Here is a 16,258-nt window from a genome sequence, read left to right on the forward strand (position 1 = left end):
TCCTCCTCCTCCTTTGTTCTGCTAAGAAGCAGCCAAATGTGTTTGGGCTCAGCATGGCCATCAGCTATGCACTGGGGTTTGATTTCTAGGTATGTTACTGAAATGCCACCTGCATGTGTTTATGTGACTATTGTCAACCCAGAGCGGGCCTCTGAGAAATACCCGTTAATAGCCTACAATGCCTATGACTTTGTCATTAGCTTCCAAAGGCAGTAACTTGCTGTAGGCTGTGTAATTTCTTCCTTCTAACCCAGCAAAAAAGGGCAGGACATAGAATATATACCAATTTCTTTGATACATCTAGAGTATCAAAGTCTAGAGTCCTATCTAGAAATGAGAGACCTATCTGTGCATTAATCTATTTCTGTATATCACCAGCAAAGAAAGTTTAGTGCTGATTTCTTCCTGATTCTAAAAATTCAGTGATTTATTTGATGCTGCCAAATTGGTGAAATAAAATAGTTTTGATGTAACTTTGCAATCACTTGTTTCTAAAAAAAAAAAAAATGAATAAACAACAAATAAACAAGAACTAAGCAAGGTACCAAATTACGGTATTAGAAAATTTTAATAATTTAAACACCAACAAGTAATGTTAACTTTGGTACCCACTGTTGGAATAAATAAAAGTGTTGTTTGTAAGAATAGTTGTTCTTTTCTGGCTCCAGATCCAGTTATTGAACTAGGGAAGTAAGTGTCTAGCAGATTTATGGAAACTTTTATATTCTTCAGTCGAGGAGTGGAGCGCTCTGTAGAAGGACTGAGCACAGAATACCCAAAGTTGGGTTTGGTGTAGCAGAGCCAAAGAGTTGGTTTCTGCCAGGCAGAGAGAGAGCAGCTGGGTCCTCTGAGTTGGATTTCACAGGAAGGACGTTGTTAGCCAAGAAGTACACTTGGGTTTTAATCACAGTAGTGCTAACTTTAGCTCTGTGCTCCGGTGAAAATCACTTAATTCTCTCACTCTTACCCTTATCATTTCTCAAATGAAAGAAGTGCAAGAAATGACATGAAGGCCTTTCTAACTTGAAAAGTCTAAGAACCCTTATTCTGACCATTCACCTACTGAAGACTCTCGTGGAGCTGTGAAGTCTAGATTGTGAAGATCTTTTACAAAGGCTTTTATAAAAGTTTTAGTTTAGAAAATAACCAATTTTATATGTTTACATGAAGCCCCTTATGTACTTTTCAGTAGGGAAATATGACCCCTTGGATCACTTAATTTTTTTTTAATTAAAAGAATGCATTAGTTCATTCTCCAGTGTCCTGTCTACCTTGAGAGACGCATATAGACCTTACATTACAAAAGCAGCTTCATCGATATTTGCATCTGGGCAGATATGATATTATCAAATATGTAAAATGGAAGTCATTGGATGAAATGCTTTTTGCTACGAATAAGAAACGTAGCCTTGTTTGGTTATGGAAAAGTTAACAAAAGACAGGAATCAGAAAGGTCTGGGGTTCTTTTTCTCTAAATAATTTGACTAGCGTTTCACATTTGAACTTCTCTAGAAGCATTCGTAAGCTTTTTATTTTGACTGTAAACTCACATCTTTATACCATTTCCCACATTATACTGAAATCCTGTTTTCCAAACAGCCTCTGAATTGTCGCCTGCCACCCATGTTTGATATGTAAATGTATAGTGTTTCTTGTGGAAGGACTTTAAGTAGTACACATACCTCTGCATGTTTGTATATTTTAAAAGATAGAATTCCTTAATATATAAATGACTTTTGAATACATATAGGTAGCCTCTTTTATATGTAAGCTTTTTGATTGATGAAACACTTAATTTTATTGTGTCCATGACACTTCCCTCTGAATAAAACCTCACAGAGTTCAGAAGAAAAATCCTGCTCCTTGACAAATATTTTTGAGAAATAATAGATGCTTTTCTGGCTGTGAAAGGCAAGCTGAAACCATACTACAAGAGAAAACAGTGGACCTAGTAAGGCAACATTTTATACTCAGAAAAGATATGCAAATTTAAACAGAGGACTTTAAAAAAATAGATAAGGTTTTTATGTTTTTATATATTGTTTTTGTTTTGTTTTGTTTTAAATCTAAAAAGCCCTTCTCCGACAGTAAAGGCTTTCTTTTTTTTTTTCTCCTACAAGAGGTTTAGAACTGTATAGAGATAGTTACATACACGGGAATCTCAAATGAGAGGGCACCATACATACATGTAATTGGTTGCTCTTTTCTTTTCCTCGGCGGTCTGTAAAAAATGTGAAAATGCTCCTGCTTCTGCCTAGCCATTAAAAGGCAGTGCCTGCACCATACTGTGATTTGGGAGCTGAAGAAAATGGCCAGAACTGACTGATATCTGATAAACAGTAACAGGAGTCAGTTTATTGCACCAATCGTTAAATAATGGTGCTGATTATAAGGCTGCTAACTGCAGATGCTGTAATTGTCTGTCATAAATCTTAGTCATTTGTGACAGGAGCACAATGAAAGGGAGCATCTGCTTGAGGGCAAATGACTTCTGATAAATATCAGCTCTACGAAAATGTACTTGGATGTGTCTCAATATTTTGGAGAGCCATTCATGTTGCTTCCACAAATGTGAAGTTATTATTGGTTTGTATTGATTTTGCCACCCTTTTTTTTTTTAAAGAGACAGAGAGTGACTCAAGGTTGAGTTGAATAGCATCTCAGCTCTTTATCTGATCTACTCATTTCTCTCAAATGCATGTTTGAGTGAAAAAAATAATTGCACTTTTTTCAGTAGATTGCTGCTCAGAAACACAGCCTGGGAAATTCAATATGCAGCTTATAAAAAAATAACAAAAGCCAACATTTGTTGAAGGGGGAGGGAAGGCCTTTGAATTTTTACAAAAGTTATTTTTCTAGAAAAGATTTTAAGTTTTAAAATGCCAATCTCTAGTGAATTTTAACCGCATGAAAATGAATTACATTTTCTCCTTTATGCCTATAAAATAGTTAATATTATCATATTCATTATAAAATTCACCCAAATAATAAAAAACTATGTAACAAGGACTTCTTTACATTAAAAAAAAAAATTGGAGAAAAGTTACTATTACCTGAAACTAATATCCATGTGTTAAAAATGGCTTTTTCCTAAAATATTTATTTCGTATTAAACATTCAGTTTTTGCATCAAGGACAGCTTAAAAGTACAAAGCAAATAGACAGGAAATTCACATTTCCTGATATGGAAATTCAACCTTGTGTTGAGCTCACACTTAAACTGTGGTTTGAAGATGGTGGGACTTATTACTAAGTACAGGTTGTATCTGTTTTTGGCTGTCAGTGATTATCAGAGATATGGGTCTCTCAACAGATCTTTTCATGTGAAGAAAGTAAAAGTTTCCCAGTTTGTTCCATGCAATTGCTCAATTTGGGAGAGTCCAGCTGAGTGGTCCAGGAGTGGCTTAGGGTATGGAACTGAGTAGATGTGAGGACACATTAGGAAGGGGGATGCCCTCAGAGAGGGAATCAAAGAACAACTTTCATGTGGGCTGCCTGGAGCCTTTCTTCTGAACTGCACTGCTTCTATTTATAGTTCAGTGCTTCAGGCCGAAATGCCCAGATAAAGTCATCCATACATCAACAGAACAAAGACTCTAGGGCCTGTTGCAGTGACTGTATTTATGGTTTCACCATCTTAGTCACAGGAGATATAGATATACTTTTCTAAAATGTCGACCGAGACACTTCCTCCTGTCTTTGATCATAAAACAACTTGCGCCCGTGGAATCCCTTATGGCTCTAATAATTGTAGATACCCAGAGCTTCAAGGTAACAGCGCCCAGGATGTCACTGCCTTTAATTAATAATTCTTCTTAAAACAAAGTGTCTCCGGTATTATTGTAACTAAATTTTCTGGGAGAATATCTGAAACAGAGTGCTCTATAGTGACCCTAGTTTTTATAAAGGCAAACTTTGGCAAGGGAGGTAGTCTTGATTGGTATTTTTAAGAAATAGGAAAACAGGTCCTAAATCTCAATGTTGTATAAATACATGGGGGGAGGGAGATATACAGACAAAACTATGTTTTGGGATTAAACCAAACTGGATTTGATTCTTAGCTTTACCAGGCAAGTTCTTAACCTTTCTCATTTGCTAATTTTTATAAGAAGGATGTTTTCTATTAATACTAGGGTTGTGAGTAAGATATAGTATCCGTAAAGCATTTGGTACAGTGCTTGACATAAAGGAGACATCCAATAAATATCCATAGTTATTGTTAATACAATATTACTAATGCCATATATTTACTATTTAATATTGTATGTTAATAACAGTTATAAATTGTACATGCTTGTTTGGGTTTGCATTTGCATGTTAGGCTTCTCCTGATTTAAATATTGTGATTTATCTCTTCTGTAAAAAAACTGCTGGGAAACTTAGATAAATTGTGGGTTTCTATATTTATGTATATATTTCCATGAGTAAGTACAGAAATGCATCAAATATATGTTGCATACCTAAGTCTTATCCTACTAGGGTTTGAGATGACAGAAGGGGTTCGGGTTGGGGGGATACTCTAACACTTACCTCTGCTTTCACAGAGCTTGCTGTTGGGTAGAAAGAACTAGCAGTTTATACATTAATTGTCTCATGTGTACTAAACAGTGTGATGTAATAGAAGGTTAGAAGGGACTAGAGTAGTTGGAGAAGGGACTTCAGATGGGTTTTTAAGACCCAAGGTAATTTGGATAGGTCTAGTTACCTGATTTCAGTGAGGCCAGCAGTGTGAGCAGAGACACGAGTATGACATATGACATATGGAATAAGTATGATGTATTGGGGGGGATAGTTGAAATAATAGCAGAGAGTATGTGCTGGGACAGAGTAGGAAATAAATGAATTGGTAGTAGTAGTTGAGGTCTTAGTAGTAGCATTGCCATTTTTATCTTTAATAGCTAGTTATTAACTCTAATCATGTGCCAGCCACTGAACTAAGTTCTTTCATGCCCGATTTAAATTAAACCCAACAGCAAACTCATGGGATAGGTAATATTATCAGTTTCATTCTTCAGGTAAGGAAATTAAGCTTAGCAAGTTTACACATAAAAGTCGATATGGTATGATGGTTAAGATGTCAACACTGAAGGCAGACTGCTTGGGTTTGAATGTTAACTTTACTAATTACCAGCTGTGGGACCTTGAACAATTGCTGTGTTTCTGTATCATTATCAGTAAAAAGGAATAGTAACAGTATCCAGCTCATAGGTTTGTTGTAAGGATCCCATGAGTTAAATTTTCATTGATGTATGCTTTAGAATACTACTCAATATATACGGAGTCATGTGTTATGTGTTTGCTCTTGTTAATTAATAACATGGATATCGATTTTGTAGAAGATACAGAAAATCTTTATATGTCTACTTCTTATGTTGACTATCAGTTAAAGCTGAGAGGATAATATACAAATTACTAATAATATCTATAGTAATTTATATTCATTATAGAAAAAATAGAACATACAGATAAGAAAGTTAAAAATCTTTACCTGTTTCTCATATATAATCATTATTTTATTGTATCTTCTTTCATAATATATATTTATGAATATATACGTCTTATGACCTGATTTTTCACTTAAAAATATTTAGAATCTAGGAACATTTTTTTCAACAAGTACAGCTATATTACAGTTTCTAATGATCATGTAGCAATTTGATATATGCGTGTGGTATTCAAAACCGAACCAATAAACCTACCTTTATAGGCTGTTTCCAGTTTCTTTTTTGCTATTACAAACAGTACTACAATGAATAACCTCATGATTTTATGGAATTATTTTCTCAGGATTATTCCCAGAAGTTATGCCATTTGTCAGATATAGCCATACATATTGCCAAAGCAGCCTCCAGAAATTCTTAACAATCTCTAGTTCTATCAGCAGCATATGATATTTTTCATCTCTCTATATCTTTGGTAACACTAGTTATTGCCATCCTGTTAAACATTTTCCAGTCTTATATATGAAATGCCATATCATCATTTGGAATTGTTTTATTATTACTAGTAGCTGTAAAACTTTTAATATACTTAGTAAACACTTATATTTTTATAAACTTTATGTGTATGTTATTCCCCCCAATTAAAAAAAAAAATTGAAGTGTTTTATTAAAAAGACATTTTCATGATTATGATAGTACCTTTTATTTGACATATTTTGAAAATACGTGTATGAATATGTTTTGGTTAGAATTTGATAAAAAGAAAGACTAAATGAGTTTGGGTCCACTGGAAATTAAGAAAGATTTTTTTCTGAAATTCTACCCTTGCTCTAAAACCTTAGATAGTTTCCCTTTGCCATGAAATAAAGTTTAGGTTTGAAAACTTGGTATGCTAGATCCACCATGATCTGGTTCAGTTGACCTCTTTTCCAGCCACTTTCTTATATATCCATGATGCTCTAGTGCACAGCAGTTTGTGAGAGCTGATTGCACACAACCCTTCCTAGCTCCATGTTCAGTGATGTCATATTGGTAGTTTAAAATCAGCCATAGGGGAGTATTTACATTATAGAAACTGGTAAACTGTAGAAATTAGGGCTTTTTTTTTTTAACCCCTGGAGACTTTTTTTTTTTGCCCCTGGTAAGTTAAATACTTACCAGCATCCAACTATATATATACCCTAAATTCCAGGCATCCTCAACTTCTCAGCATTCCTGATCCAAGGCAGGACTGAGATATGTAGGTACCCCCGACAGGGTAATAACCAGTTGCCCCTTTAAACCAATATTTGGTGCATACACATTAGCAGGAAGTGGGAGGAGCAGAGAAACAGGCCTTCTCGTGGCACTGCTCGACCTCTCTGCCTTTGCGCTGAACAACCCAATTCTGGCCCAAAGTCACCCACCCTCTGAAGTCACACAAAGCCTACAACTAAGTGACCTATCCTTTAACATGACCTATCCTTTTTATGAAGACTTTGGCCTGACCTTTGAGAGTCACTCCACTCCCTCATCCCCACCTCAAATGGCTTCTCAAAACAGTCCTTCCAACCCCATTCAATTCTTTCTTTGAGGGTAATTTTGCTCAATATAATTTTTTTCCATCTTGTTTTAGTATCCCTTATAGAATAAGATCGAAGGCAATAGATTGGCTAGCCCAACCTTTAACCTGAATCTGCCTTCAAGATGCCTTCCTTACCTCCTCTGTGCCTAGGTATATATGCTCTTGCTTCCTCTCGCCCATGTAGTTAATATGTTACTTTTTCAGTGGACCCTTCTGACAATACACACTCACCCTTCTCTGCACCCTATAGATCTTGATAGTAATAGCACTTATCATCATGAGCCACTCCAAGTGGTGACACTGTATCCTCCTCATCAAATAATCTTACATAGTAAGGCTCAGATAGTGCTTAGCTGGGTAGGTGTTCTTGAGGAGATGGTACCACTAAGCAAACAGTGACCATTGTTAGGAAAACTGGCTAGAGTGTTGAAATTTTGTAGAGAGCATCATCTAGCCTTGAGGTGGGGGTGAGTTCCTAGAGGTAGGTGGTAGAAATGAGGGTAGAAAGAAAGAGAAGGCATGAGACATTTCAGGTAAGAGACTTATAGAATTTGGTGAAGGGTAGCCTAGATGAAGAAAGAGTAGGCAAAATTTAAAATGTCTTCAAGTTTCTAATTTAAAGACAGTTATGGAGTCAGCTGTGTAAAGCCATGGACTTGAAAGGAAGAGACTTAAAAAGTAAAAAAAGAAAAAAATCAGAAGGTTGAGTGTTAGGAACATATCTACATCTGGAAAGGGGAACAGAAAAGGAGAAAGAGGAAAAATAGTTAATAAATTAGAAAAAGAATCTAAAAAGTCCTTGGATGTATATCTTAATCTCTCACAAGCTCAGATTCTTCTTTTATGAAGTGGAGATAATTCTTGTCCTGTTTAACTTCACAGAGTTATTGTGAGGTTCAAAGGGATGATGTTTATAGAAGTATTTTGTAAACTAGGTTTAATATGAATGTGACACATTTTCATTTTACAGTTATAATTGGAGCCAAATGGAAGACAAGACATAGGAGGGTTAATGTAGAGAAAAGTAAAAGTTGAGAATGGAAAAAAAAGGAGTAATTGGGTAGCACCGAGAAGAAGGAACAGAGTAAAAATGAAGCATTTGTTTACTTTTGTTTGAACATGGGGAAACCCTGGACCTCTGAAGATACAGGGAAAACTTCAGTGTAGAGGAGGGATGACTGTGGGAGCAGAACCTAGGGTAAATAATGACTGTGATCTTTAGACATAAAGACAGAAACCTCTTCTTTTGAGACTGGTGGAAAGGTTAAGACCCAAATATAGAGACAGGGGCATGTGAGGCTCAAGGTGGCATAAATGAGTAGCACTTGTGGGACACTCCAACCATATGCTCTAAGGATTAGGAAGTCTATTTAAGGAGGGCTGGGAGAGAGTGATGGGATCTGGGAGGACAGCTGGAAGGCAAAAATATTGTTTGAATTACTGCTATGGTATTATCTTATACTATGAACTATTCTGTCCCTTTAGAGGAACCGCAAAGTCTAAAATCCAAGATCTACACCTTGCATAATCACTGGGCATTAGCTCAGTCCAAGAAGTACAACATGGTCTAATAGGAAAAGGAGTTATGCTTCTTTGCAATTAGATTAGATAACAAATATGATAATCTTATTTTCTGAACTGAAGATTTGAGTACATGGTTGGATATAGGATTTGTATATATTTTCCAGTTTTGAGTAGCCATCTGGGAGGTATAGTTCGTACATTGAAATGTTGGATTTTCCATGACATTTTCATAGTTTGTAAATTAAAAGGGAGAGTCAGTTTGCACATCAAGACTGTCTTAGAAATATGAATCATATACAGTATACCTCTATGGTGACTTACATCTTGGATAAGGGACTCACATTAGGATGTGGAGCTATAAGATAGAGATGAGATGGGATGAGAATTTGCCTCTATTCCAGTACGGTTGTAATTGGTTGGGGCTGAGTGGTGGCTGCCTATAAATGTCTTGTCCTTTACAGTTTACCATAGATGCCACTACCCTCATTGATCTGTCCGATACTGAGGCCTAGGATCAATTAGCTTTCAACATCGCATGAGCTCTGTTGCTTCTCTTATAATAAAAAAGAAGTTTTCTGGTCCCATGATTCCATCAAAAGAAGAAAAGAGCAAGAATGAGAGTTTTACATGGTTTACTTCTTACATGCCTGATAGACATCTGAGTTTGGGAATCCTGATATAGCTCAGTGGTTCTCAAACTCAGCATATGACACACGAGTGTATTGAAATCAGTCCTAAGGTATGTCATGCGCTTACTAAGAGTAGCTAAATTTGGGATATTTGTGAATATGAAACTTTTGACATATTAAACACTTAAAATTTGTACTATAATACTCTATTAGTCACTTGTATTCTGATATAATTTAATAAGCAGGAGAGAAAGATCATTACAGTTAGAACAATGAGAACATCCATTGGTTTATGTCATATAGAAATGTCATTTGTCATGTGTGTTCCAGAGGAAAAGTCAAGAACTGTTGTTCAGGCAGTTGGTGGAGAAATGACTGTATAGTCATTTTAGCACTAAAATAACATACACGGTGGAATGTTTTCTGCAAAGCTATAATCTTTTATTAATTTAATTTTATCAAAATCAAACACACACGTAGTTTAAAAAGTCAGATAGTATTATAAGGTTCATCATGAGAAGCATTTCCCACCCTGTGGTAACATTTGGGTTAAATGAATAATAGGTGTTTACATGATGATGATGTAAATTTTCTTCATAATTGAGCCCTGTGATATGTTTTTATCACACTTTGTTTTTTCTTAATTATTGCCTCATATTATGATAGTTAGGTTTTCTTCCTTAAAATGATTGTTAGAACTACATACTTCTCAATTTGGTCAGCATGCTAGATAATCTATCAGTTTCGTCTTGTCTTGGGCATTCCTTCTGAAGCTTTCCTTCCTTTTGTTCCAATCCAGATGAGTTGCTCTCATTCTGGGATTTCCCACTGCCATAGTTCTAGGAATTTACTACCTTTCTCTCTTGGGTTGAATCCCATGTCTAGTTTTTCTCTTTTTACTCTCATAATGTGGTAGTTGTATATCCTGGTAGTTTCCTGAGAAAGTGAGTAAAAGGTAAATATTTTCGAATCTTTACAAGTTAGAAAATGTCTATAATCTACCTTACACTTGGCTAGAAGTAGAACTGTGTTATGGAAGAAATGTACCTTTAGTATTTTGATGGCATTGTTCCACTGTACTTTAGTTTTTAAAGTTCTTGTTGAGACTTTAAATTTTAAATTTTGATTGCTAATCATTCATATATGACCACCTTTTTTTTTCCCCACTCTAGAAACTTTTAGGATCTTCTTTTTATGCCTAAAATTCTAAAATAACACAGTGATATGTTCTGGCATGCAACCTTTGTTGTTTATTTTGGAATATGTCAAATCAAGTCTTTTAGTGATTGAAAAAGTATTGTGGGTTAATACTTGATAATTTATTTCTCATGCATTTTTACTTTCTGGAACTATTTTAAGATTTTAAGATTCCTGGATTGATTTTCTACTTATTTTTTCTCTCTTATTTTTCTATTACTCTGTCTTTTCCTTCTACATTCTGGATGATTTCCTCAACTCTGTCTTCTAAAAACCCTACTGAATTTCTTACAGTTTTACTATCATATTTTTTAAGGTTTCAAGATATCTTTATAGATAGATCTGTTCTTGTTTCATGGTTGAAATAGTTTTCTTGTGTCTCTTTTAGGGTACTAATTATATATTTAATTGTTGCTCTCTGTATCATCTCTGTTTTCAGTTTGTATATATGCGTGTGTGTGTGCATATGTATAATCTGTTTGATTTTTTTCTTAGAGACTTTCTAAAATATTGCACCCCAGGGGCTTTTCAAGACTCTTTCAAAGATTCCAGAGTCAAACCTAGTTTCATAATGATATTAAGATGACATTTGCCTTTTGCACTGTTGATATTTGCACTGATGGCGCAAAAACAATAATAGGTAAAAACTGCTGGTACTTGCTACTGATCAGTGGCACCAAACTCTACTAGCTGTCGCTATATTCTTCACCACCAAGCACTTGCAATTAAAACAAAAAATAAAGCCAGTTTCACTTAAGAATGTCTTGAATGAACAGTCGTAGTTATTAATTATGATTTAATTTTGACCCTTGAAGTCACATCCTTTCATTGTTCTCTGTGATAAGATGAGAAGCACACCTAAAACACTTCTGCAGCAAACCAGAGTACAATGGTGTCTTGAGGAAAACACTCGTGCAATTGTTTACACCTATTCCCCACCCCGCCCCACACACATAATACCGTATTTACTCGAAAGAATGACTTGAAAAAGATGGTCATTCTGATGTGGCTCTGTGAGAGACATTATCTCAAAAATGAACAAAATATTGTCACTTCAAGACAAATGTCTGGTGATATTTGTTGCCAATAATGGAATTTGGGTTTTCAAAAGAGAGTTAGAATTTTGGAAGAGTTGCATCCTCTACCACCACGAGCTTAATATCTTCCCAATAATGGACCCAGCAGTGATAGTCACCAATATGATTTTTTTGATATTGTATTAAAAAATGTAAAAATGTTTGGAAGTTCTACCTTAATCAGTGGCACTTTCCAAATGACCAATGTAGAACATTACAAAATAATGTATGGGTAAAAGTACAGGATAGTCTACGGCCATACCACCCTGAACAAGCCCGATCTCATCTGATCTCGGAAGCTAAGCAGGATTGGGCCTGATTAGTACTTGGGTGGCAGACCACCTAGGAAGACCAGGTGCTGTAGGCATAAGAGATAAAAAAATAAGGGATTGTAAGCTGACAAGGTCCTTGCAATCTGTGAGGTCAACCAAGGGTTGCCTCTCTTAAAAAAAAAAAAAAAAGTACAGGATAGATCAATAAATTTTAATGTAACAGAGTTAAACAGTTCAATGGTATGGTTTCAAATTCCATATTATAACTCTCCTTTCAGAAACTACCACTAGTTAAAAACAAAATGAAACAAAAAACAACTAAAAAAAACGAGATTTAATATGGCATGAAAGAAAAGTATTCACAATTATCTAAAAAGGTTATTAAAATACTCCTCCCTTTCTAACTATATATCTCTGTGAGGCTGGATTTTCTTGATATTTTTCTACCAAAAAAAAAAACACATGATGATAAATTGAATGCAGAAGCAGATATGAGACTCCGTCACTCGTGTCCAAGCTAGACAATAAAGAGATTTGTAAAAATGTAAAACAGTGCCACTCTTCTCACTATTTTCTTTTGTTTTGGAAAAAGTTATGTTTTATAACAATGTTATTTATGTTAATAAATAATAGATTTGCTATTATTTTAATTAATTGATAAATATTTTTTCAGTTGTAATTTGTAATAAGATAAATATCAATACACAAAATAAACAGAACTCTTGGAGGTCCCTGAAATCTTAAGAGGGTAAAGTGGCCCTGAGATCGAAATGTTTGCGAGTACCTGATACAGACGATTACTTAACTCCCTATGTTTTCTCTGTTATGGCCAATATCCCTTAATCTAGAGATTTTTTGATAAGTCTCCTGATTGGTGCAGGGAGAGGAGGATTTAGGAGTCTAATTTTTCTCCAAACATAATTCCAACTACCACTTCTTCCTTGATGCATGACTTAGCAGGCTTCTTGTTTCTTCTCAGGCAGATACCTAGGTTTCACTTTTCTCCATTCTGCTAAATCAGTTACCATTTGCCATTCAATTCCAAAATGTTAACCACAGCTCTTGGCTTTCTGTCATCTCCTCCACCATTCCTTTATTCTTGTGGGCTTATTATTTATTTTATTCATTTTCTGTCATATTTGTGGAGATTTGACAGGCAGTGGTGTTATAGGCATATATTTGGTAGTAACCATACTATGTGTTGATTTTGGTATATATGCCCACATGTTGAAGCTAATGATTGCTATCTATTTCTAATAGGCTAATTGAAAAATATTAAATAAAACAATTCTACAAAGATGTTAGAAATTTTTATTCAATAGAAAGAGGATATTTAGAATATCCGTTACATATTTTCAGCAAGACTCTGAATTTTCTTGTTATTTAATTACTTAGAAAAATATCAGTAAAGTTCTTGAAGTTCTTTTGGAAAGTGGTCCTGTCTTAAAATGTAGATGTTGAGGTCAGGATTAACTGCATTGTCTACCTAACCAATTTATTGACCAAAATGTCTTATATCTACGTTAGGTTTACCTTATATGTGGCTTTTAATATAATGATATTGGAGGTTGAAAAGTGACCCTGACATATTTCAATCCATTTAATAACAGATCGCATTATTATCAGAGTTTATGTAATATTTCTAAAGCATGTTATAATGAATATATTGACCAGGAAAATTATCATGGAAGAATTTAATGGATTTATGATTCTATTTCATGCCCCATCATACTGATCACTTAGAAATTGAAGAAACCTCAGCTCTAAGAGTCTACAACATAAAATGAGAGATGGCTTTAAGTATTATTCATTTCTCAGATATAATAACATGAGTAAAATGGTCAGATTAGAGACTAGAATTGTTTGATTTTGACACTCATGGTACTGGAGGCTTGTTGGAGGGGGAGGTTAGGGTAAATTGAGATTGCATCTTAGAAGATAAAGATCAGAATTAAGAATGATCTTTGCAAGTTGGAAATAACTCACAGAATTCAGAACTTTATAGAAACTGAGAGCTGGAGTGCACCTTGAAAATAATCTTTTCTAATACTACATTTAATAGATGAGGAAGATCCAGAAATGTGGTGTGAATGGTCCAAAGTCACACTCCTAGTTATTGGTAGATGTACTAGAACTTCCAGGTGCTCACTGAGGGTTCTTCCCAGTGCATCCACCTCAGCCAGGACAAAGTGGGTATCATACCCTGGGGAAAAGGAAATACACTGCCAAGTCTGCCTCAGATTCTCTTCTCTGTATCTGTAAGTCATCTCCCTACTCCAGAGTCCATCGAAGCTTCATAGCTGATTTCACTTTCTCCCTCTTCCCCACACTCTAAATGTAGATATTTGTCTCCCCAGGTAGATACTAGTACTTTTGAAGGCAGGACCCTGTTTCCATGTTTCCCCCAAAGTGACTAGGATTCTGCAATCAGAGGTGTTCACCTGTTTTTGCTGTTGGCTCATCGGAAGGTCTGGCTGGTTATGTATCCGCTAAGCAAGAAATGATCTTCAACATTATAGAGAACTTAGCATCATTGAACTGTCGCTTAGAACACAAGCATAATACAGAAATAAATAAGAAACTGGCATGTAAAAACTGAAATTTTGTGGGTTTTTTTCAGTCCTTAGGCCATTTTCAAGATTCTGCTCAGCATTGGGTTACACTTTTTTTTTTCTTTAAGTAGAGGTAAGAACCTGGAAAGGGTGTGATTTCTGAGAGAGCAATACTGTATGACAGATAGATGCTAACTAATCCTATTCTCCAAACACAGATGCCTCAAAGGCAAGGCCATGGGTAATTGTTCCCCTTGTGAAATGTACAGAGATGCCTGACCAAGAACAAGGAAGGAACATTTTTTTCTTCGCTTAAAGGGACCCTTTTCTAATTGGCCTTTCCAGTGGGGGATGCTTTTTTAAGTAGTCTGCCCAGCGGGTGGCATCTTTTTCTCATTCTCACAAAGCACCTTCGGAGCAGTCCTCCTGATAGATGAGTCCTGAACTAAAGGTCAGAAGGAAGGAGATGTAAACAATGGTTCACCCCTTGGCACACACCAACTTGGAGAGGTTAGAGGAAAGGTATAAGGAAGGATAAAGCAATATGTTTAAAAATATCTCAGAGGAATAGTAGGAGGAACTGAGATTATTTAACTTGGAAGAGAATACATATAAAGATGTTTTTAAAAAATAAAAAGGTGACTTTTTCAAAGAATAGAACGATTTGTTGCTCTTGAATTTCATTCTGAAGGTATAAATAGGGCTTTATTGGAGAAACAGAATCACTTCCTGACAATGAATGCTATGAGCATTAGTAGCTGTGGCATTTCCTCCTCAAGAGGCTTTGTACATGGGATGCATTCCCATCTGGGAAGAGTGTTCATTGACTCTGCCTGTAGATGTTAGAGTGTTAACTAAAGGTTCCTAAATATAAAGGTGGTGTTGTTTTTCATTTCTGGGGAAAAGGAAATATGGGAGGGCCACTACTTTCCTGGAGGCTGTGTTCTAGAGTTCTCCAGTGAGGAGGTTCGTAAGTGCCCACAATTGCCACACAGAGAGCTGCTGGAGATAGTAGGGGCCGTGGGTCCAGGAATTAGGAGATTGTTTATGCTGGTACAGATATCTCTCTTTGCAAAAATTATTCAGTCTTTTCTCTTCTGCTCCCTTACCTTTCTTTTCCTACAATCAAATCTAGGTTTTCCAGACAGTCTCATTTGTTTGAATATTTAATAAGTAGTAACTATTCTTATTATCATGTGAATTCCCTGCTCTGGACACACAAGTGTCCTTCTCTGCTTCCAGAACATACTCCTTACCTTTTCTCACATTCATTTTTCTTGCGTTCATTCAAGGAATATCTTTCAAAGCTGTCTATGTGTCACTAATGTGCTGAATTGAGAATTAAATGGTGAATTAGATATATCCCCTACCCTCTTGAATTTCACATTTTAGTGGAGAGACAGGCAAGTAAAACTGTTTCCTATATCAGATACTCATATCCTAAAATGGTTTCCTGCATCTGTCAAATAGTGAGATGCTATCCAGTGTACTCACTCAACACTGACTTTTGTTCTACACATGACATTTTAAATTTATTACTTTATGTACACAGAGTGAATATATGCATATGTATACACATCTAACTTGTATATGCAAATCTCGAGTATCTTATCTATTCATCTATCTAGTCTTCAAATTAAATTTTAAGCTAAATAATAACAAAAATAATAGCTAATATTTTATTGGTAACTTACTAGACATCTAGTGCTGTTCTAAATGCTTTACACATAATTATGTTATTTATTCTTCATAGCAATCTCTCTGAGTGTTGATACAATCATCATTCCCATTTGCAGATGAAAGAAACAGAGCACTGAGATGTTAGGTAATTTGCCCAAGGTCACAGAGCTAATAAGTTGCAAAGCCAGCGTTTGACCCAGAAGTCTGACTGCAGAGTCTCCACTTGATGCAGAGTCAAAGACCACATTAAGATTTGTCCATGTACTCTGCTCTCCATGGTGGCAGTTAGAAGACTGTCTGACATACATAAACAACATCCCCTA

At 35.5% G+C, this 16,258-nt stretch overlaps 1 non-coding gene across 1 annotated transcript; it reads left to right on the plus strand.

The window, feature by feature from the left end:
• Positions 1 to 11,679: 11,679 nt before the first annotated feature.
• On the plus strand, positions 11,680 to 11,798 carry LOC120593143 (5S ribosomal RNA). The gene has a single exon (XR_005650309.1). It is a non-coding gene; the product is annotated as a 5S ribosomal RNA (ribosomal RNA).
• The last annotated feature ends 4,460 nt before the right edge of the window (positions 11,799 to 16,258 follow it).

Source organism: Pteropus medius, unplaced genomic scaffold, assembly GCF_902729225.1.
Source record: "Pteropus medius unplaced genomic scaffold, Ma_sr-lr_union100, whole genome shotgun sequence".
NCBI lineage: Eukaryota > Metazoa > Chordata > Mammalia > Chiroptera > Pteropodidae > Pteropus > Pteropus medius.